Here is a 23,674-nt window from a genome sequence, read left to right as displayed (position 1 = left end):
AGATCCAGAGCATCAATCTTTCTATGAAGCATCATCTTTGATTATGCTTGTTAATTGTGCGGTTATGCTCATTAATTGAGGGCGGTCAGAAGGTTCCTGTCACATGCCTGCTGCTAATCATTTGCATTGTCATGTCTGATGTCACTGCTGCAGTGTGGTGGTTGGCCCTGGCATGTCTTGGTTTGAACACTTTTTTTCTTTTGACCTGAACAGATACTACACTTGATCTTAGCCAAAAGCCCGAGAATCTTGGTTTGAACACCTTTTTTTTGAACTGAACAGATACTACACTTGATCTTAGCCAAAAGGCCGAGAATCTTGGTTTGAACACTTGTATGTATGCACTTCTGCCCCCATGGAAGACATTATGGTCGACCTTTTGTTGATAGAATAATACCTCTACGTACGGTTTTCTTGAGATGGCGCTTTCCTATCATTTTCATTCCGCGAATCAGGAAAGCTTAGTCTGATTAATTAAGGCATGACAATGAAGGCATCACTTTTATTGACAGGTTTGAGGATAGAACAGCAGACTGCACTCCATTTGGAGCAAAGGAAAATGCCACGAAACAACAGACTATACAAGGACAGTAGCCCGGCCGGCTACATCTTGCATACTTAGCTCTCAAGTAAGGTTTGCTGTTACCTGTCGCATCAAGTACTCTCAGGACCATCTCTAGAAATGTATACTAGGTACTCTGCTGTTGTTGTTTTAGGGGCAACAACAATAGAAACAGTCCCTGTGGTGAAAGATACACGGTCTAGATTGGTCTTTAAGTTTTTAGGATTTGCCAGTGTAAGTTTTGAGACTTATCAGTGCAAGTTTAAAAACTTCTCGGTTCAAGTGCTATAACTTGCATCTGCCCCGTCCAGCTCCAATCCCCTGTTGATATAGTGAAGCCGGGAGATGCATGAGTAAAAAATTAAGGAAAAAAGTTTTAAATAAACCTTAAAATTGTAGACGAAAGCTAAATCAAACCCTGAACTTTGAATCCCGGAAATTGGCACTCTAAACTTGTATTTCCTGTCTATTTTGAACCCTAGACCTGTTTGGCACACTGGGAATACTACGAGCCAAGGAAAATGCCAGGAAGCACACAGATGCCGGCCACAGAGAGTATACAAGGAAGAGTAGTTCGGCCGGCTGCATCTTGCATCTTGCATCTTCATGAGTCACAATCAGTTCTTCCCAAGCTTTTCAGTTGATATTCCTTGTATGTTTTTTATTTCTCACGAGACACCAAACATCATCAGATGCACAACAAGAAGACAACAATGTCGCCATCACTTCTCCAGCGCCGAAGAGGGAGAACACTTGGCCCAGCGCTGCCGTTGCCGCGCCACAACAAACAAACAAACAGAGGATTTGGATCGGGCGGCCGGCATGGCGCCGTTCGCCGCCTCCCTGCTCCGACTCTCCCCCTCGCCGCCGTGCCATCTCCTCCTCCCCCGCCGCCGCGCCGGCAGCCTCCATCCGCTGGTTCCCTGGTCACTGGGGCGGCCGCTCCGTCGCCTCTCGCGCGACGAGTGCCCGTCTCGACTCCGGCATGTCCGGCCGCCCCGCGCCGTGCCCATCATCGCGCCCGGCGACCAGTGGGGCAACTGGGCGTTCCTCCTCTCCACCGCCGCCTTCGGCACCTGGTAACCGACACGCAAACCACCTGACCTGCCGGCCGAGACCCCTCAACTCCCGCGCGCTACGTCCGCCCGTCGCCGCCGTGGAGGGCTAGGAGTGATCCGTCCGTGTATGTGTTGGTCAGGGCGGAGGAGCGGATGGCGTGGGGCGCGGCGCTGAGTGGGGCGCTGGTGAGTTTGGAAACTTATCAGTGCAAGTTTTAAAAATCCGCGCCATCGAGCTCCAATCCCCCGTTGATATAGTGAAGACGGGAGATGCATGAGTAAAATTAATATGTATTGCTCATTTTAATTTTGTTTTATTTCCCTCAAAAGTTGGAACAGGTTGACATACAAAAACGAAGACCAGACCCACAGTAATGTGAGTCACCATCTATTTTCAAATGTCAACCTTCTTGTTGATAGATTAACTAAACGATTGTCTGCTAATTGATGGGAATACCTCTGCATTTTCAACTACGTTAGTAACAATCACATCTAACCTTGTATGCATCTCCGTAGTGATCCTGGTTCTTGATTCGTAGGGCGGGATTTTTTTTGTTTTCTACTACGATTCCCAACATATGACATGGGAAAACTGGACTTTCTACACGAGAAATGCTCTTTGGTTCATGGGTGTATATACACCCGATATGGTATTTTTAAAATAATTTCGTAAAAAGTCAAAAATCTCATAACTTATGCTGGAATATACTTGACTTTCTTTTCCACTAGTATATAAATTTTTGCTAAGGAAAAATCCCTGTTGACTTCTGGGAAAAAAATATTGCTATAATACCCCCTCTGTTTCTAATTATAAGATGTTTTAGATATTACAATATGAACTGCGTATGGATTAAAACGAGTGAACATACACACACTAAAATGCATCTAGATGCATACGAATCTAAGATAATAGAGAAAAGCTAAAACATCTTATATTTAGGAACGGAGAGAGTACAAGCTACTTTCCACATTTATTTGACCTTAATTTTTTTTGTTTTTGCCCTAAAGTCAATGAGGGATTTCTTTTGTGATTTTTTACGGATACAAAAGAAGATCAAGTCAATTAAAAAATATTTTCAGAATTTTTTGATTTTTTACTTAATTACTATTTTTTTCATATTGGGTGTATATACACCTAGGAACCAAATGCTCCATGCCCTTTTTTACAACCTATACTTAGAAAGGTCAACATTATACTAAAATTTTCTAGAAATATCTATTAAATGCCTCATTAAATACATCCATTCCTGATCCATCTAGAAACATAGTTGAGGATATTAAAATAGTTGTGACCGCATAGAAATAAACTATATCATGTCTAAAGATTCATATTAGTCCATAGAGTAAATATGTTTTCCATTATTATTTTTCTTTATGTGGAGGGGACATTTGGTTTGGTCCAAAGGTTTTATTAGCAGTACGTCAAACAAGATTTCAAGAAGAAAAAAAAGAACAAAACTTTTGCTGCAAAGTAACATTTTCAACTAGCACAAGTGTATTTGCCAATATAACTATCAAATTTATAACAAACATTATATTGAAATATTTAATGGCATTGTAATGTGTTGAGGAACGTATCAATAATTCAAAATTTCCTACGTGTCACCAAGATCAATCTAGGAGATGCTAGCAACGAGAAAGAGGGAGTGCATCTTCATACCCTTGAAGATCGCTAAGCGGAAGCGTTACAAGAACGCGGTTGATGGAGTCGTACTCGCGGCGATTCAAATCGCAGAAGATCCGATCTAGCGCCGAACGGACGGCGCCTCCGCGTTCAACACACGTACAGCCCGGGGACGTCTCCTCCTTCTTGATCCAGCAATGGGAGAGGAGAAGTTGAGGGAGAACTCCAGCAGCACGACGGCATGGTGGCAATGGAGCTCGTGGTTCTCCGGCAGAGCTTCGCTAAGCACTACGGAGGAGGAGGAGGAGTTGGAGGAGGAGAGGGTTGCGCCAGGCCAGGGGTGCGGCTGCCCTCTCTCTCCCTCACTATATATAGGGGGAAGGGGAGAGGAGGCCGGCCCCTCTAAATGGATCTAGAGGAGGAGGCGGCGGCCAGGAGAAACCCTAGATAGGTTTGGGCGCCCCCACCCCCTAGGAAATTCCCCCCCCCCAAGCCGGGAGGGGCGGCTGCCCTAGGGGTGGCGCCCCCACCTCTCCTGGTTACGTGAGAGGGGTTGGGAGGGGCGCACAGCCCCTTAGTGGGCTGGTTTGCCCCTTCCCCTTGGCCCATAAGGCCCCCAAACGCTTGCCGGGGCCTCCGAAACCCCTTTCGGACATGCTGGCCATAGCCTGGTACCCCCGGAACAATTCCGGACTCCAATACCCTTCGTCCAATATACCGATCTTCACCTCCGGACCATTCCGGAGCTCCTCGTCATGTCCGGGATCTCATCCGGGACTCCGAACAACCTTCGGTAACCACATACTATTTCCCATAACAACTCTAGCGTCACCGAACCTTAAGTGTGTAGACCCTACGGGTTCGGGAACCATGCAGACATGACCGAGACACCTCTCCGGCCAATAACCAATAGCGGGATCTGGATACCCATATTGGCTCCCACATGTTCCACGATGATCTCATCGGATGAACCACGATGTCGGGGATTCAATCAATCCCGTATACAATTCCCTTTGTCTATCGATATGTTACTTGCCCGAGATTCGATCGTCGGTATCCCAATACCTCGTTCAATCTCGTTACCGGCAAGTCTCTTTACTCGTTCCGTAACGCATGATCCCGTGGCTAACTCATTAGTCACATTGAGCTAATTATGATGATGCATTACCGAGTGGGCCCAGAGATACCTCTCCGTCATACGGAGTGACAAATCCCGGTCTCGATTCGCGCCAACCCAACAGACACTTTCGGAGATACCTGTAGTGCACCTTTATAGCCACCCAGTTACGTTGTGACGTTTGGTACACCCAAAGCATTCCTACGGTATCCGGGAGTTGCACAATCTCATGGTTTAAGGAAATGATACTTGACATTAGAAAAGCTCAAGCAAACGAACTACACGATCTTGTGCTATGCTTAGGATTGGGTCTTGTCCATCACATCATTCTCCTAATGATGTGATCCCGTTATCAATGACATCCAATGTCCATGGTCAGGAAACCATAACCATCTATTGATCAACGAGCTAGTCAACTAGAGGCTTACTAGGGACAGGTTGTGGTCTATGTATTCACACATGTATTACGGTTTCCAGTTAATACAATTATAGCATGAACAATAGACAATTATCATGAACAAGGAAATACAATAATAACCATTGTATCATTGCCTCTAGGGCATATTTCCAACAGTCTCCCACTTGCACTAGAGTCAATAATCTAGTTCACATCACCATGTGATTAACACTCAAAGTTCACATCGCCATGTGACTAATACCCAAGAGTTTACTAGAGTCAATAATCTAGTTCACATCACCATGTGATTAACACTCAATGAGTTCTAGGGTTTGATCATGTTATGCTTACGAGAGAGGTTTTAGTCAACGGGTCTGCAACATTCAGATCCGTGTGTGCTTTACAAATCTCTATGTCATCTTGTAGATGCAGCTACCACGCGCTACTTGGAGCTATTCCAAATAACTGCTCTACTATACGAATCCGATTTACTACTCAGAGTCATCCGGATTAGTGTCAAAGTTTGCATCGACGTAACCCTTTACGACGAACTCCTTTTCCACCTCCATAATCGAGAAAATTCCTTAGTCCACTAGATACTAAGGATAAGTTTGACCGCTGTCATGTGATCCCTTCCTAGATCACTATTGTACCCCTTGACTAACTCATGGCAAGGCACACTTCAGGTGCGGTACACAGCATAGCATACTGTAGAGCCTACGTCTAAAGCATAGGGGACGACCTTCGTCCTTTCTCTCTCCTCTGCCGTGGTCAGGTCTTGAGTCTTACTCAATACTCACACCTTGTAACACAGCCAAGAGCTCCTTCTTTGCTGATCTATTTTGAACTCCTTCAAAATCTTGTCACGATATGTATTCATTTGAAAGTATTATTAAGCGTTTTTGATCTATCCTTATAGATCTTGATGCTCAATGTTCAAGTAGCTTAATCCAGGTTTTCCATTGAAAAACACTTTTCAAATAACCCTGTATGCTTTCCAGAAATTCTACATCATTTCTGATCAACAATATGTTAACAACATATACTCATCAAAAATTCTATACTGCTCCCACTCACTTCTTTGGAAATACAAGTTTCTCATAAACTTTGTATAAACCCAAAATCTTTGATCATCTCATCAAAGCGTACATTCCATCTCCGAGATGCTTACTCCAGTCCTTAGAAGGATTGCTGGAGCTTTGCATACTTGTTAGCATCTTCTAGGATTGACAAAACCTTCTGGCCGTATCACATACAACCTTTCCTCAAGAAAATCGTCGAGGAAACAATGTTTTGACATTCTATCTGCAAGATTTCATAAATAATGAAGTAACTGCTAATATAATTCCAACAGACTCTTAGCATCGCTACGAGTGAGAAAGTCTCATCGCAGTCAACTCCTTGAACTTGTCGGAAAACATCTTAACAACAAGTCGAGCTTTCTTAATGGTGACACTTACCATCATTGTCCGTCTTCCTTTTAAAATCCATCTGCACCCAACAGCCTTACGACCATCAAGTAATTCTTCCAAAGTCTATACTTTGGTTTTATACATGGATCCTCTCTCGGATTTTATGGCCTCGAGCCATTCGTCGGAATCTGGGCCCACCATCGCTTCTCCATAGCTCGTAGGTTCATTGTTGTCTAGCAACATGACTTCCAAGACAGGATTACGTACCACTCTGAAGCAGTACGCATCCTTGTCGTCCTACGAGGTTTGGTAGTGACTTGATCCGAAGTTTCATGATCACTGTCATAAGCTTCCACTTCAGTTGGTGTAGGTGCCACAAGAACAACTTCATGTGCCCTGCTACACACTGGTTGAAGTGATGGTTCAATAACCTCATCAAGTCTCCACCATCCTCCCACTCAATTCATTCGAGAGAAACTTTTCCTCGAGAAAGGACCCGTTTATAGAAACAATCACTTTTTCTTCCAGATAGGAGGTATACCCAACTGTTTTGGGTATTCTATGAAGATGCATTTATCCGCTTTGGGTTCGAGCTTATCAGCCTGAAACTTTTCCACATAAGCGTCGCAGCCCCAAACCTTTAAGAAACGACAGCTTAGGTTTCTCTAAACCATAGTTCATACGGTGTCGTCTCAACGGAATTTCGTGGTGCCCTATTTAAAGTGAATGCGGTTGTCTCTAATGCCTAACCCATAAACGATAGTGGTAATTCGATAAGAGACATCATGGTATGCACCATATCCAATAGGGTGCAGTTATGATGTTCGGACACACCATCACACTATGGTGTTCCAGGCGGTATTAGTTGTGAAATGATTTCCACAATGTCTTAATTGTGTGCCAAACTCGTAACTCAGATATTCATCTCTATGATCATATCATAGACATTTTATCCTCTTGTCACGACGATCTTCAACTTCACTCTGAAATTACTTGAACCTTTCAATAATTCAGACTTGTGTTTCATCAAGTAAATATTCTCAGCATCTACTCAAATCATTTGTGAAGTAAGAACATAACGATATCCACTGCGTGCCTCAGCACTCATTGGACTGCACACATCAAAATGTATTACTTCCAACAAGTTTCTTTCTTGTTCCATCTTACTGAAAACGAGGCATTTCAGTCATCTTACCCATGTGGTATGATTTGCATGTCTCAAGTGATTCAAAATCAAGTGAGTCCAAATGATCCATCTGTATGGACTTTCTTCATGCATATATACTAATAGACATGGTTCGCATGTCTCAATCTTTTCAAAAACGAGTGAGTCCAAAGATCCATCAACATGGAGCTTCTTCATGCGTTTTATACCAATATGACTCAAGTGGCAGTGCCACAAGTATGTGGTACTATCTTATATCTTTTGGCATGAACATGTGTATCACTACGATCGAGATTCCACAAACCATTCATTTTAAGTGCAAGACCATTGAAGGTATTGTTCAAATAGACAGAGTAACCATTATTCTCCTTAAATGAATAACCGTATTGCGATAAACATAATCCAGTCATGTCTATGCTCAACGCAAACACCATATAACAATTATTTAGGTTTAACACCAATCTCGATGGTAGAGGGAACATGCGATGCTTGATCACATCAACCTTGGAAACACTTCCAACACATATCGTCATCTCACCTTTAGCTAGTCTCCGTTTATTCCGTAGCCTTTTATTTCGAGTTACCAACACTTAGCAACCGAACCGGTATCTAATACCCTGGTGCTACTAGGAGTACTAGTAAAGTACACATTAATATAATGTATATCCAATATACTTCTGTCGACCTTGCCTGCCTTCTCATCTACCAAGTATCTAGGGTAGTTCTGCTTCAGTGACCGTTCCCCTCATTACAGAAGCACTTAGTCTCGGGTTTGGGTTCAACCTTGGGTTTCTTTACTAGAGCAGCAACTGATTTGCCGTTTCATGAAGTATCCCTTCTTTCCCTTGCCCTTCTTGAAACTAGTGGTTTTACTAACCATCAACAATTGATGCTCCTACTTGATTTCTACTTTCGCGGTGTCAAACATCGCGAGTTGCTCAAGGATCATCATGTCTATCCCTGATATGTTATAGTTCATCACGAAGCTCTAATAGCTTGGTGGCAGTGACTATGGAGAACCATCACTATCTCATCTGGAAGATTAACTCCCACTCGATTCAAGCGATTGTAGTAATCAGACAATCTGAGCACATGCTCAACGATTGAGCTTTTCTCCCTTAGTTTGCAGGCTTAAGAAACTTGTCAGAGGTCTCATACCTCTTGACGTGGGCACTAGTCTGATATCCCAATTTCAGTCTTTGAACATCTCATATGTTCTGCGACGTTTCAAAAACGTCTTTGGTGCCTCAATTCTAAACCGTTGGCATTACGCACTGAACTATCACGTAGTCATCAAAACGTGTATGTCAGATGTTCGCAACAACCACAGACGACGCTCGAGGTTCAGCACACCGAGCGGTGCATTAAGGACATAAGCCTTCTGCGCAGCAATGAGGATAATCCTCAGTTTACGGACCCAGTCCGCATAATTTCTACTATCAACTTTCAACTAAATTTTCTCTAGGAACATATCTTAAACAGTAGAACCAAAGCGTAAGCTATGACATAATTTGCAAAGACCTTTTGACTATGTTCATGATAATTAAGTTCATCTGATCATTTAATGAACTCCCACTTAGATAGACATCCCTCTAGTCATCTAAGTGATACATGATCCTAGTCGACTAGACCGTGTCCGATCATCACGTGAGACGGACTAGTCATCAACGGTGAAAATCTCCATGTTAATCGTATCTACTATACGACTCATGTTCGACCTTTCGGTCTCTTGTGTTCCGAGGCCATGTATGTACATACTAGGCTCGTCAATTCAACCTAAGTGTTTCGCATGTGTAAATCTGGCTTACACCCGTTGTATGCGAACGTTAGAATCTATCACACCCGATCATCACGTGGTGCTTCGAAACAACGAACCTTCGCAACGATGCACAGTTAGGGGGAACACATCTCTTGAAATTTTTGTGAGGGATCATCTTATTTATGCTACTGTCATTCTAAGCAAATAAGATGTAAACATGACAAACATCACATGCAAATCATAAAGTGACATGATATGGCCAATATCATCTTGCGCCTTTTGATCTCCATCTTCGAGGCGCGGCATGATCACCTTCGTCACCGGCATGACACCATGATCTCCATCATCATGATCTCCATCATCGTGTCTTCATGAAGTTGTCTCGCCAACTATTACTTCTACTACTATGGCTAATGGTTAGCAATAAAGTAAAGTAATTACATGGCGTTTTTCATTGACACGCAGGTCATACAATAAATTAAGACAACTCCTATGGCTCCTGCCGGTTGCCATACTTATCGACATGCAAGTCATGATTCCTATTACCAGAACATGATCAATCTCATACATCACATATATATAATTCATCACATCCTTTTGGCCATATCACATCACATAGCATACCCTGCAAAAACAAGTTAGACGTCCTCTAATTGTTGTTGCATGTTTTACGTGCCTGCTAAGGCTTTCCAGCAAGAACGTTTCTTACCTACGTAAAAGCGACAACGGTGATATGCCAATTGCTATTTACCCTTCATAAGGACCCTCTTCATCGAATCCGGTCCGACTAAAGTGGGAGAGACAGACACCCGCTAGCCACCTTATGCATCAAGTGCATGTCAGTCGGTGGAACCTGTCTCACGTAAGTGTACGTGTAAGGTCGGTCCGGGCCGCTTCATCCCACAATGCCGCCGAATCAAGATAAGACTAGTAACGGCAAGCAAATTGAACAAATCATCGCCCACAACTACTTTGTGTTCTATTCGTGCATAGAATCTACGCATAGACCTAGCTCATGATGCCACTGTTGGGGAACGTAGCAATAATTCAAAATTTTCCTACGTGTCACCAAGATCAATTAGGAGATGCTAGCAACGAGAAAGAGGGAGTGCATCTTCATACCCTTGAAGATCGCTAAGCGGAAGCGTTACAAGAACGCGGTTGATGGAGTCGTACTCGCGGCGATTCAAATCGCAGAAGATCCGATCTAGCGCCGAACGGACGGCGCCTCCGCGTTCAACACACGTACAGCCCGGGGACGTCTCCTCCTTCTTGATCCAGCAAGGGGAGAGGAGAAGTTGAGGGAGAACTCCAGCAGCACGACGGCATGGTGGCAATGGAGCTCGTGGTTCTCCGCCAGAGCTTCGCTAAGCACTACGGAGGAGGAGGAGGAGTTGGAGGAGGAGAGGGCTGCGCCAGGCCAGGGGTGCGGCTGCCCTCTCTCTCCCTCACTATATATAGGGGGAAGGGGAGAGGAGTCCGGCCCCTCTAGATGGATCTAGAGGAGGAGGCGGCGGCCAGGGGAAACCCTAGATAGGTTTGGGCGCCCCCACCCCCTAGGATACTCCCCCCCCCCAAAGCCGGGAGGGGCGGCTGCCCTAGGGGTGGCGCCCCCACCTCTCCTGGTTACGTGAGAGGGGTTGGGAGGGGCGCACAGCCCCTTAGTGGGCTGGTTTGCCCCTTCCCCTTGGCCCATAAGGCCCCCAAACGCTTGCCGGGGCCTCCGAAACCCCTTTCGGACATGCTGGCCATAGCCTGGTACCCCCGGAACAATTCCGGACTCCAATACCCTTCGTCCAATATACCGATCTTCACCTCCGGACCATTCCGGAGCTCCTCGTCATGTCCGGGATCTCATCCGGGACTCCGAACAACCTTCGGTAACCACATACTATTTCCCATAACAACTCTAGCGTCACCGAACCTTAAGTGTGTAGACCCTACGGGTTCGGGAACCATGCAGACATGACCGAGACACCTCTCCGGCCAATAACCAATAGCGGGATCTGGATACCCATATTGGCTCCCACATGTTCCACGATGATCTCATCGGATGAACCACGATGTCGGGGATTCAATCAATCCCGTATACAATTCCCTTTGTCTATCGATATGTTACTTGCCCGAGATTCGATCGTCGGTATCCCAATACCTCGTTCAATCTCGTTACCGGCAAGTCTCTTTACTCGTTCCGTAACGCATGATCCCGTGGCTAACTCATTAGTCACATTGAGCTAATTATGATGATGCATTACCGAGTGGGCCCAGAGATACCTCTCCGTCATACGGAGTGACAAATCCCGGTCTCGATTCGCGCCAACCCAACAGACACTTTCGGAGATACCTGTAGTGCACCTTTATAGCCACCCAGTTACGTTGTGACGTTTGGTACACCCAAAGCATTCCTACGGTATCCGGGAGTTGCACAATCTCATGGTCTAAGGAAATGATACTTGACATTAGAAAAGCTCTAGCAAACGAACTACACGATCTTGTGCTATGCTTAGGATTGGGTCTTGTCCATCACATCATTCTCCTAATGATGTGATCCCGTTATCAATGACATCCAATGTCCATGGTCAGGAAACCATAACCATCTATTGATCAACGAGCTAGTCAACTAGAGGCTTACTAGGGACATGTTGTGGTCTATGTATTCACACATGTATTACGGTTTCCAGTTAATACAATTATAGCATGAACAATAGACAATTATCATGAACAAGGAAATACAATAACAACCATTTTATTATTGCCTCTAGGGCATATTTCCAACATAATGTTGCTAATTGACTTTTGACCATGAAAGCGTAAGGGGAGCAGTAGCATGCTGCCAATTGTATTAAGTAAAATATATTAATCAAAATCTTATGTTGACTAATAGATCATAAATAAGTATATAAGTTTGTTATAAATAAATGAGAAATGTTTTTTACTTGGCTTATTGGAGTGTCGTCTAATTATGGCCACTCATGGTTGGTTGGTTATCTCATTTTTATGAATTATAATAAGAAAAGTAAAAGATTGAGAGTAAAACAGAAAATATTATGTTATGTTATTACATGACTCGATTAAATGACCAAATTAAACATATATGCATGCACAATAAAACATTATTTAATAGCAAACGTTGTTACAAAAGTGTCTACTGTTATCATTGCCATTATGCTTCTTCATAACATTTTTTGCAATATATTTTCATAATCAATTGTAATTTCATATATAAATGAATAAGCAATGCTGCAAGCATTTACACATATTCATTTTCAATTTAGCATCAATTTAATTATTTATATTATTTTTAGCTTATATTATGCAATGACTCTCCTAATCTAATCTAAAGTGGAACGAATAGAGTGTATACACTATAAGTTTAGAGGATGACAACATATGTTTGATCAAGCCAACATCACTTGCCAATCATTTGTGCTCCCGACTCATTTATTGGACACACCAACTAAGGTGGCGCTAAAATGAAATGATCATGTAATTTTTTTTTTAAATCAAGAATTTGAAAAACATTCATAAATCTATAAATATATTTATGATTTTAAAATGTCCATGTATTGAAATACATAGAAAAGACGCAAAAAGAAAAAAGTAAGAGCAAAACAAAAAAGTAAAAAGTGTACGCCCTCTCCGTCTCTCTACTATCGTCCGAGCCCTGCTGAATCTATGGGTTGTGCATGAGTTATGACTCTCGATTGATGTGCGTGGGTTTCTAACTTGGCTGCCTCTGTTTGTTTCATAAGTGTTCTGTTAAAGGAGCTGCATGCTCCTTGTGAGCACTTATGTGACGCTCCTTGCGTCAATTTGCTGCTTTTTTGCATAGGCGAACCCCCGACTAGGCCAGCCCATTCCATCGCAGATGACACTCGGGACTATAGCGGACCGGGACTGTAGTGACTCCAAGTACACTAGCGTTCTTATTGTTTCATTCAGTTTTTCCAAAACAAACATTTTTAGAAAATGAACAAAAACGCCACCATTTTCTAAAGGTTGAAACTTTTTTTTGAATTTTTTTAAAAAAATTAAGAATGAAATTTCCTAGAAAATTTTGATTATTTTCAAAAAATCTGGACATTTTCTGAAACTCCAATACTTTTTGGGATTTTGGCAAATATCAAGTTTTTTTAAAAAAATTCGAAACATTTGTAAAAACATGGACATTCGTGAAATTCTAAACATTTTGTGTAAACACGAACAAAATTTTAAAATGTAAACATTTTTGAACGCATGAACATATTTGAAATTCTGAACATTTTTTGAAAGCATGATTTGTGTGAATTCGTGAAGATTTCTGGAAAACGTGAACTTTACTGGAAAACAAGAACAATTTTTGAAAAATGTTTTTTTTAACTAAGTCTGTATGTAGTGTCTGTTGTTGGTACGAGAAGCTGTTGTTGATCTGTTTTGTCCCAGGCATGACTTGGGGCTGTTTGTCCCTGCAGATCCTTGACTCTTGAACAGACACTGTGTGCACATGTTAGGCCAAATGATTTGGCAATCTTGGACACCTGTGGTGTCTGGTACATGTATCATGTGTATGTGAAGAGCAGGGAATGGTTGCCAACCTGTGTTGCCCCCAGACCCAAAGCATCAACCTTTCTATGAAGAATCATCTTTGATTATGCTTGTTAATTGTGCGGTTATGCTCGGTCGGAAGATTCCGGTCACATGCCTGCTGCTTATCAGATGTAACTGCTGCAGTGTGGTGGTTGGTCCTGACATGTCTTGGTTTGAACACTTGTATGTATGCGTTCCTGCCCCCATGGAAGACATTATGGTCATTTGTTGATACTCCCTCCTTTCCGAATTACTTGTCGCACGTATGGATGTATCTAGATGTATTTTAGTTTTAGATACATCCATTTCAGCGACGAGTAATTTGGGACGGAGGGAGTAGAATAATACCTCTACGTACGGTTTTCTTGAGATGGCGCTTTCCTCTTAATCATTGTCATTCCGCGAATCAGGAAAGCTTAGTCTGATTAATCAAGGCATGATAATGAAGGCATCACTTTTATTGACAGGTCCGAGTATAGAACAAGAGGCTGCAGTTTCTCGTTTGGTGCCAAGGAAAATGCCACGAAACAACAGAGAGATGCAGGCCCAGAGACTACACAAGGACAGTAGTCCGGCCGGCTGCATCTTGCATAATTGGCTCTCAAATAAGGTTGCTGTTACCTGTCGCATCAAGTACTCTCAGGACCATCTCTAGAAATGTATACTAGGTACTCTGCTGTTGTTGTTTTGGGGGCAACAACAATAGAAACAGTCCCTGTGGTGAAAGATACACGGTCTAGATTGGTCTTTAAGTTTTTAGGATTTGCCGGTGTAAGTTTTGAAACTTATCAGTGCAAGTTTAAAAACTTCTCGGTTCAAGTGTTATAACTTGCATCTGCGCCAGCTCCAATACCCTGTTGACATAGTGAGGACAGGAGATGCATGAGTAAAATTAATATGTATTGCTCATTTTAATCTTGTTTTATTTCCCCCAAAGTTGGAAAAGGTCGACATACAAAAACGAATACCTGATCCAAAACAATCTAATGAGTCACCATCAATTTCCGAGTGTCAACCTTTTGTTGATAGATTAATACATGACTGTCTGCTGATTGATGATAAGACCTCTGCAGTTTCTTGAGGTGGCAGATCTTGCAGCTCCATCATCCATGCCACTCTGGTCTGCGGCGGCGGACTTCTGCGGATTGCAATGGCCATCGAAAGGTCTTCATGAGGGTCCTTTCTCTAGATCCAATGGTTGTTTTCGGCGAGAGTTGCAAATTACGGGCGACGATTTGATGCAGAGGAATGGTTGTGCGGCGGCGGCGGTCACACATCGCATGTAGCTGCTGGGATCATGGAAAGTGATGGCGACAACACATAAGTGACGTCGATGGCGGTTCTATTCAAGCACTCGGTCTCGAGCTCCGGGGTGAAAGCCTAGGTCTGACCTGTGTCAGTTATACCTAGCAATGGCGAGGTTTTACGTTGTTACCTTGTTGAAGGCATTGCTCAGATATGCTTGGACAGGTTCTTCAGGATGAAAACCCCTTCGATGGCGGGATCCAGTGACGACGGTGATTTGGCGCCGCTCCCTTCTTGAAGGTGTTGCTGTTGAAGAACTTCGTCGTCCGTGTGGTGTCATGAGATAGCCGGTGCGGATATAGTCATTGTTGTTGTAGTTTGTCGATCAAAAATCCGATCACCTTGGTGTTTTTTTCATTTTTGTTTCATTTTTTCTTGCTCATGCATAGCTTTGGTCTTACATAACTTTGCTATTCACTGGCGAGTTTTTGTGTGCGTGCGTTGGTGTTGGTTGTATGCATCCTAGCTATATAGAGGTCATGTGTTTGCTCATTGTATTTGTATCCTCTTGATGCTTTATTTCGAGTCAATAAAATCCACCTTTTATCGAAATTTTTCTTGAGGTGGCATTTTTCTGTTAATTATTTGCATTCCATGGATCTAGATAGTAGAATCATTTAATCAAGACATGATGATTAAGACATCATCAGCTCTGATGACAAGTTAGTATAGAACAAACAGACTGCACTGAATTTGAAGCCAAGGAAAAGGTCAGGAAGCACACGGACGCCGGCCACAGAGACTATACCAGGAACAGTAGTTCGGCCGGCTGCATCTTGCATCTTGCATCTTGATCTGTCACAATCAATTCTTCCCAAGCTTTTCAATTGATAATCCTTAGAGCATCTCTAGCCGCGCCCCCAACAGGCCCTTCCCAGATGTTTTTGCCGCGCCGGCGCCGAAAAAACGGCCAAGCCCCCCCACCCCCCCCCCCCCCCCTCACTGGTAGAGAATAGGCCTTTAGTCCCGGTTCGCAAAGGCCATTAATCCCGGTTGTGCAACCGGGACTAAATATGGGCGACTAAAGGCCCCCCCCCCTTTAGTCGCGCCTCTTACGAACCGCGACTAAAGGCCCGTCCACGTGGGCGCCAGGAGTCCGTTGGGGCGGAGGACCTTTAGTCCCGGTTCTCGTGGCTAACCGGGACTAAAGGCCTCCTCCGCAGGTTTAGGGTTTTAGCCCCCCTAAACCTGGTTTTTTTTTAATTTGTAGTGTTTTATTTCTTTTATATTTTATTTTGTGTTTTATTTTAATTTTGATGAAGTTTCAGTACACATATTCTACGCTACTATATACATGCATATGAAATTTCAAACAAGAAGAATTCAAGAGGAATATATAATATATATATTCAATCTCGGGTGACCATATACAACTTCGAACAAGTTTCCATACACAATTAGGATGGATGACCATATACAACTTCGAACAAGTTTCAATCTCGGGCATGCATATAAATTTCTTCGTCCTCGGTATAGTGTTCTCCTTTAGGATTGATGACTTCCCTCATGAAAAATCCTGCTAATTCATCTTGAATTGGTCGGAAGCGAGCTTCTGGACTAAGCCTCCTCCGCAAGTTATCCGTCGCCTTCCGCATGCTATCCGATGCCTTCCGCTCAAAGGTGTGTCTCCGGATGTTCTCACAAACATAGTATCCACATAGATTGGTCCCCGGTGGCTGCTTATCCACATTAACTAACCTTCTAAAATCTAGCTCATGTTTGAATTCACCGACAATTTCTTCTGAGAACCGTCTCCAAACCCTACAGGGCAAAGAAAATTAAATGAACAAGGGAGTTATTAGTTACTTGATATTAGGAAATGAACGAAAGAGACCGATCGATATAGAGCTCAAATAATTGAAAATAATTACTTTTGCAGCATTTTTCTCATGTCGGCCCAACGCTTTGGATCCGAATCCATAGAGTCCATGATTAGAACTCTGGAGGTGTGAAGTTCAATATTTAGCAGAATCCAGTGGAACCTGCGGACACGTTACATGCACAGTCATGCATAACTCATCGATTAGACATACCATGCATGGAGTAAACAAAAGAGAATGGGCACAAGAGAGAAACACTCACCCAAAATGGTAAGGAAATAGAATATGACTTTTGAGTTGATGCTTTCTAAGAAACTTGTACAAGTCTTTCTCCACGTCTTCGGGATGATTTTGTAACACATGTCCATTAACGATATGTGGGTCAATGAACCCAACATCATGGATGTTTCTTATTTTGCATTCCCAAATCTTCAATCTGCATAATAGCGTACGCAACAATATAGTTAGGACAATATATATATATAGTGCAGGCAATGAAGAACGAGATGAGGTAGAAATAAATCACTTACAGAACGTAGCAACTCAGCATAGATTTGTCGAGGTCGCGCAGATTGAACAGCTGGAACAATTCACTCATATGAACTTGTACAGAGTACCGTTTGGTGTGATGCTCCTCTGTAACATCCGCATAAATATATTCTTTGTCGGCCCATGTTATGAATTGCTTGTACCAATGAATTGCTTGTACCAACGTAGCAGATTTCGCATTTGTGGTGGTAGACTCTTTTCCCGCGCAGGCTCGACGAGAGGCCCATTCCGCACATATTGTAATGCTATCTCACATACTGGCGCATCCTCAAGGCCTAAGAAGGCACGAAGAGTCAAACCCATCTCGGACGCTTGTTTCATGGCACTCGCTACAGTCAATCCAAGTGCTGCCGCAGCTGCTATGATCTCGGGGTCCTCTTCCGGACCGGCTTTCACTATGAGCGGGGGGATCGATTGTTTATTCTGCATCCCGAGCTGGTCAACTTGTTTCCCGCTTTTTTTACTTTCTTCTTTCTCCTCCTTCAATATTTTTGCTTGCCTACAAAGTTCATGTCCATAGTCGTCAGGCATATTCAGCTCGGCTTGGGACGGTGTCGTCAAAAAATCCTTAGCCCACTTCTTTTGCTTCTCAGTGAATACTTGCTTGGGCTCAGGCTCTTTTATCGCCTTCATATCCGCCTTCCATTTCTCATAATGAGCAGACGCGGCCAATTTGGTTTTAGCTTTACTAAGTTCCCAAGGCCTTGGGAGGAGAGGCTTCAGTGATGGCTCCGGTACCCTTGTGGTCTTAGGTACATAAGGGTCCGGGTTAATAGTCCAGGAGCGGGTTTCCTTGCTGTCCGCCTGCTTCTGCTTCTTCGCCGGAGGTGGATTGGGGGGCGTCGTACCCGCCGGAGGAGGATTGGGGGGCGTCGTACCCGCCGGAGGTTGTGGATCGGGGGACGGCGTCGAATGGCGTGAAGGAGGTGTAGGTGAACCACCACGACCACCACCACCGCCCCACCACCACCACCACAATCGGAGGGGGTGGACTTGTTAGCCTTGGCGCCTCGCCTGGAAACACTATGTACTTCTTTTTCCATAGAATGATCTGGCGCTTGACATCTCCAAGTCTTCTCTCCCCTTCGGGTGTAGCTTTGTCAATCTCCAGGTCCTCAAACCCTTGGACTATGTCTTCCACCGTGACACGAGCATAGCCATATGCAATGGGGTTGTTGTGGTGGAGTGCTCCAGGTGTACAGGGTAAAGCACTGCCGGTAGCTACCTTCGTGGAAACGTTCCCCACGGGATAATGCAGATCACATTCTTTCATCTCCTTTACATCATCCACGGGGTAGTGAGGCTCCGGTGCACGAATCTCGATCATCGGTGCATTAGCACTAGGCGGGGCATCCATGGAAGCCACGCTGCTTCTCCGCTGCTGGCTTCCGCGATCCGCTTCATGATCTTCATGCGGCCCTGCAGCCGATTTTTCTTTTACTAGTTCACGCACGGTCTGCTTCAACTCATGGAGTTCCGATGCAAACTTCGACAAAAGATCTGCATCCCGGTCCGTCTTTCTCTTACGGCTTCTGTAACAGTACGGGTCATTGTCCTGGGAAAACCCTACTTTCCACGGAATCTTGCCTTTGCCTCGTACACGTCCTCCGTGTTCATCATTCCCAAGGGCTGTTGTCAGTGCGTCTTTCTCTCTGTTGAACTTGATCAAGCCCTCTTGAGCTTGGGTCATTGCGTCAATAAGGGCTTCGGTGGGAGCAAACTTTTTCTTCCGGTGAACACACACCCCTGTCTCCGGGTCTAGCGATCCCCCATGCCCGTACCACCAGCTTTTGGCCCTTGGGTCCCATCCCTCTGTACCTAGAGGGATTCCTCGCACCCTCAGGTCCTCCTCCATCTTCTGCCACTTAGGCTCCAAAAGGCGGTATCCTCCTGGCCCCATAATATGATGGAACTTTTTCTTACTCGCATTATCCTTATTTTTTTCGATATTTCCTTGAAATGCTCCGATTTCTTTTGCCTCACAAATTCTGGCCAATCATCTTTCAGTTTCTCATGTTGTCCATTGAAATCCGGAGTCTTGCCCTTGTTGACATAGTCACGGGTTAAATTTTTCTTGAAGTTCCGGAATGCTTCGCCCATCTTCTGAAGAGCGAACTCTTTAACTAGCCTCCTCCTCTCACGTCCACCCGGAACCTCGTTACCGAATTCATCGACTTTGTTGTATTCCGGAGGTAGAATGAAATGTTCCATAAGCTTGCTCCAGCAATCCTTTTTCGTTCTCTTGTCGACAAAACTGAAACCAAGATGTGCCTTCTTTGGCTCCTTCCATTCCTGGACGGTGATCGGGACGTTGTCTCTAACAACGACTCCGCATTGGTTGATAAACTTTGAGGTGTGCTGTAGGGGCTTGCCGGTTTCACTAACAAAATCAATGGCATATGTTTCTCCTATTTTCATCGCCTAGGATTTGCCACGCTTTGTCGTACTCGATCCGGCCGAGGGCTAAAAAAAGAAAGAGAGTCGCGCGCGTTAATACATATGTATTCACATTTCAGTAAGTTTGTATCACGAGAGGCTCAATGTATATATATACCTCGCCGGAGGTGGTTGCTACTTGCAATTCGAGATCGTCGTTTGTTGACGGTTGACCTCCGTCGACAATGTCCGTTCCTTCACCTTCTTGATCATCGACAATGTCTGTTCCACCGTCAAGGTTCAGAAAAGAAGAGACTACATCCTCTTCTTGCTCATATTCTGAGCCCGGCACATAAGGAATCTCGTTGTTTATGATGCCCATTAAATAACGTTCAGCCTCCGGATCCCTAAGCAGCTCGGCTCTATCGTCCGCCATATGTCACTCCTGCATGTAGTAAAAATTAATTAAGTATAAAGGAATTAAAAAATAAGATTAAGGGGACATAGAGGAGGAGGAATTAAAAAATAAGATTATTGAGCACTAATTTGCATAGAAGTTTTTGTTTGAGCACTGCCAAGTATTTTGTTTTTCCTTTTCTTTTTTCTTTTCTTTTTCCTTTTCTTATTTTCTTTTTCCTTTTCTTCTTCCTTTTCTTTTTCCTTTTCTTCTTCTTTTCTTTTTCCTTTTCTTCTTCCTTTTCTTATTTTGTTTTTCCTTTTCTTCTTCCTTTTCTTTTTCCTTTTCTTCTTCCTTTTCTTTTTCCTTTTCTTATTTTGTTTTTCCTTTTCTTCTTCCTTTTCTTTTTCCTTTTCTTCTTCCTTTTCTTTTTCCTTTTCCTATTTTCTTTTTCCTTTTCTTCTTCCTTTTCTTTTTCCTTTTCTTATTTTGTTTTTCCTTTTCTTCTTCCTTTTCTTTTTCCGTTTCTTATTTTGTTTTTCCTTTTCTTCTTCCTTTTCTTTTTCCTTTTCTTATTTTGTTTTTCCTTTTCTTTTTCCTTTTATTCTTCCTTTTCTTTTTCCTTTTCTTATTTTGTTTTTCCTTTTATTCTTCCTTTTCTTTTTCCTTTTCTTCTTCCTTTTCTTCTTCCTTTTCTTTTTCCTTTTCTTCTTCCTTTTCTTTTTCCTTTTCTTATTTTGTTTTTCCTTTTCTTCTTCCTTTTCTTTTTCCTTTTCTTATTTTCTTTTTCCTTTTCTTCTTCCTTTTCTTATTCTGTTTTTCCTTTTCTTATTCTGTTTTTCCTTTTCTTATTTTCTTTTTCCTTTTCTTATTTTCTTCTTCCTTTTCTTCTTCCTTTTCTTTTTCCTTTTCTTATTCTATTTTTCCTTTTCTTATTTTCTTTTTCCTTTTCTTCTTCCTTTTCTTTTTCCTTTTCTTCTTCCTTTTCTTCTTCCTTTTCTTTGTTTGAGGAGGACGGCAGGCGGCGGCAGGCGGCGGAGGACGGCAGGCGTCGGCGGGAGGCGGAGGACGGCAGGCAGGCGGCGGCGGGCGGCGGCGGCGGCAGGGGCAGGGGCAGTGGCGGCAGGGGCAGGGCGAGGTCGGGGAGGCGTTGACGACGGCGAGGTCGGGGAGGCGTTGGCGACGGCGAGGAGGAGCGGGCGGCGACGGGGCAGGGCGCGGCAACGGCGACAGCGACGAGGAGCAGCCTGGCGGCGTCGAAGCGCAGGGGCGTTGGCGTCGGGGGAGAATGTGGAAAAATCCTAAGTGCCACTTATATAGGAAAAGCATTAGTCCCGGTTGGGGACGCCAACCACGACTCAAGGTACCCTTTAGTCCCGGTTGGGGACACCAACCGCGACTAAAGGTACCCTTTAGTCGCGGTTGGTCTCCCGGTACCTTTAGTCGCGGTTGGTCTCCCCAACCGGGACTAAAGGTTCTTTCGCGCCGCTTTCGTTCCCGCGCGGAAAGAGCCTTTAGTCGCGGTTTGTGCCGCGACTAAAGGTCCTTTTTCATATAAAATAAAACTAATTCATTTTAAAATCTTAAAAATACAAATAATATATCAAAAAATTCAGAAAAATAAAACTAATTCATTTTAAAATCTTAAAAATACAAATAATATATCAAAAAATTCAATAAAATAAAACTAATTCATTTTAAAATCTTAAAAATACAAATAATATATCAAAAAATTCAGAAAAATAAAGCTAATTCATTTTAAAATCTTAAAAATACAAATAATATATCAAAAAATTCAGAAAAATAAAACTAATTCATTTTAAAATCCTAAAAATACAAATAATATATCAAAAAATTCAGAAAAATAAAACTAATTCATTTTAAAATCTTAAAAATACAAATAATATATCAAAAAATTCAGAAAAATAAAACTAATTCATTTTAAAATCTTAAAAATAGAAATAATATATCAAAAAATTCAATAAAATAAAACTAATTCATTTTAAAATCTTAAAAATACAAATAATATATCAAAAAATTCAGTTCATCGATCCCTTGAAGGTTTGACAAAAGGTTTGATACATCATTCAGTTCATCGACCAAATACAAATCATCCGGATTCGCCATCGTACGTTTTAATTCACATGATCCATTCAACAAAGTTTGGTACAATAAATTATTACACATCAATTCTTCCCTTGTGTCCCTGCTTGCTTACGATTGTGCCGTATCCATGGAGCATCCTCATCATTTAACTTAATGCTTGGGTCAGTGTTCACTTTGAAGGGCGGAATTTCACCAAACATATTATAATCTTCTGACATGTATGTCTTGTCCTCCACTCCCACGATGTTTCTTTTCCCTGAAAGAACAATGTGGCGCTTTGGATCATCGCATGATGTACTGATCGTTTTCTTATCTTTCCGTTTCCTCGGTTTGCTACTCATGTCCTTCAAATAAAAAACCTGAGCGACATCTTTGGCAAGGACGAATGGTTCGTCAAGGTAACCAAGATTGTTGAAATCCACCATTGTCATTCCGTATTGCTCGTCCACCTTTACCCCACCTCCTGTTAGCTTGAACCATTTGCACCGGAACAAAGGGACCTTAAAGGAGGGTCCATAGTCAAGTTCCCATATCTCCTCTATGTAACCATAATATGTGACCTTTTGCCCATTCTCGGTTGCTGCATCAAAGCGGACACCACTGTTTTGGTTGGTGCTCTTTTTATCTTGGGCGATGGTGTAAAATGTATTCTCATTTATCTCGTACCCTTGGAAAGTCGTTATAGTCGAAGATGGTGTCTTGGCCAACATGTACAGCTGATCTCCAACATCATTGTCATTCATTAAATGTTTTCGCAACCAACTGCCGAAAGTCTCCATGTGGGCCTTTCTAATCCAGGATTCAGGCTTCCCCGGGTTGTCCGAGCGTAAAATATTCTTGTGTTGCTCGAAGTACGGAGCCACCAAGCTGGAATTTTGCAGAACTGTGTGGTGTGCTTCAGTCATAGAATGATTGTCCATACATATCGTTGATTTCCTTCCGATGGTGCCTTTTCCACTTAGTCTCCCCTCGTGCCGCGATTGAGCAATACCAATCGGCTTAAGGTCAGGAACATAGTCAATACAGAACTCAATTACCTCCTCATTTCCATAGCCCTTGACGATGCTTCCTTCTGGCCTAGCACGGTTACGAACATATTTCTTTAATACTCCCATGAACCTCTCAAAGGGGAACATATTGTGTAGAAATACAGGACCGGGAATGGAAATCTCTTCGACTAGGTGGAGCAGGAGGTGCGTCATAATATCGAAGAAGGATGGTGGGAACACCAACTCGAAACTGACAAGGCATTGGACCGCATCGTTCTGTAACCGTGGTAGATCTTCTGGATTGATTACCTTCTGAGAGATTGCATTGAGGAATGCACATAGCTTCACAATGGCTACTCGAACATTTTCCGGTAGGAGCCCCCTCAAAGCAATCGGAAGCAATTGCGTCATAATCACGTGGCCGTCGTGAGACTTCAGGTTTTGGAACTTTTTCTCCGCCATGTTTATTATT

General features: G+C 43.2%; 1 pseudogene; it reads right to left on the bottom strand.

Annotated features, from left to right (window-relative positions):
• Nucleotides 1–208: 208 nt before the first annotated feature.
• LOC120970047 (U2 spliceosomal RNA) lies at nt 209–321 on the bottom strand (annotated as a pseudogene).
• Between the last annotated feature and the right edge of the window lie 23,353 nt (nt 322–23,674).

Source organism: Aegilops tauschii, chromosome 7 (genome assembly GCF_002575655.3).
Source record: "Aegilops tauschii subsp. strangulata cultivar AL8/78 chromosome 7, Aet v6.0, whole genome shotgun sequence".
Taxonomy (NCBI): Eukaryota; Viridiplantae; Streptophyta; class Magnoliopsida; order Poales; family Poaceae; genus Aegilops; species Aegilops tauschii.
Note: the sequence above shows the minus strand (reverse complement) of the source record. Positions and strands in the feature narration are given on the sequence as shown.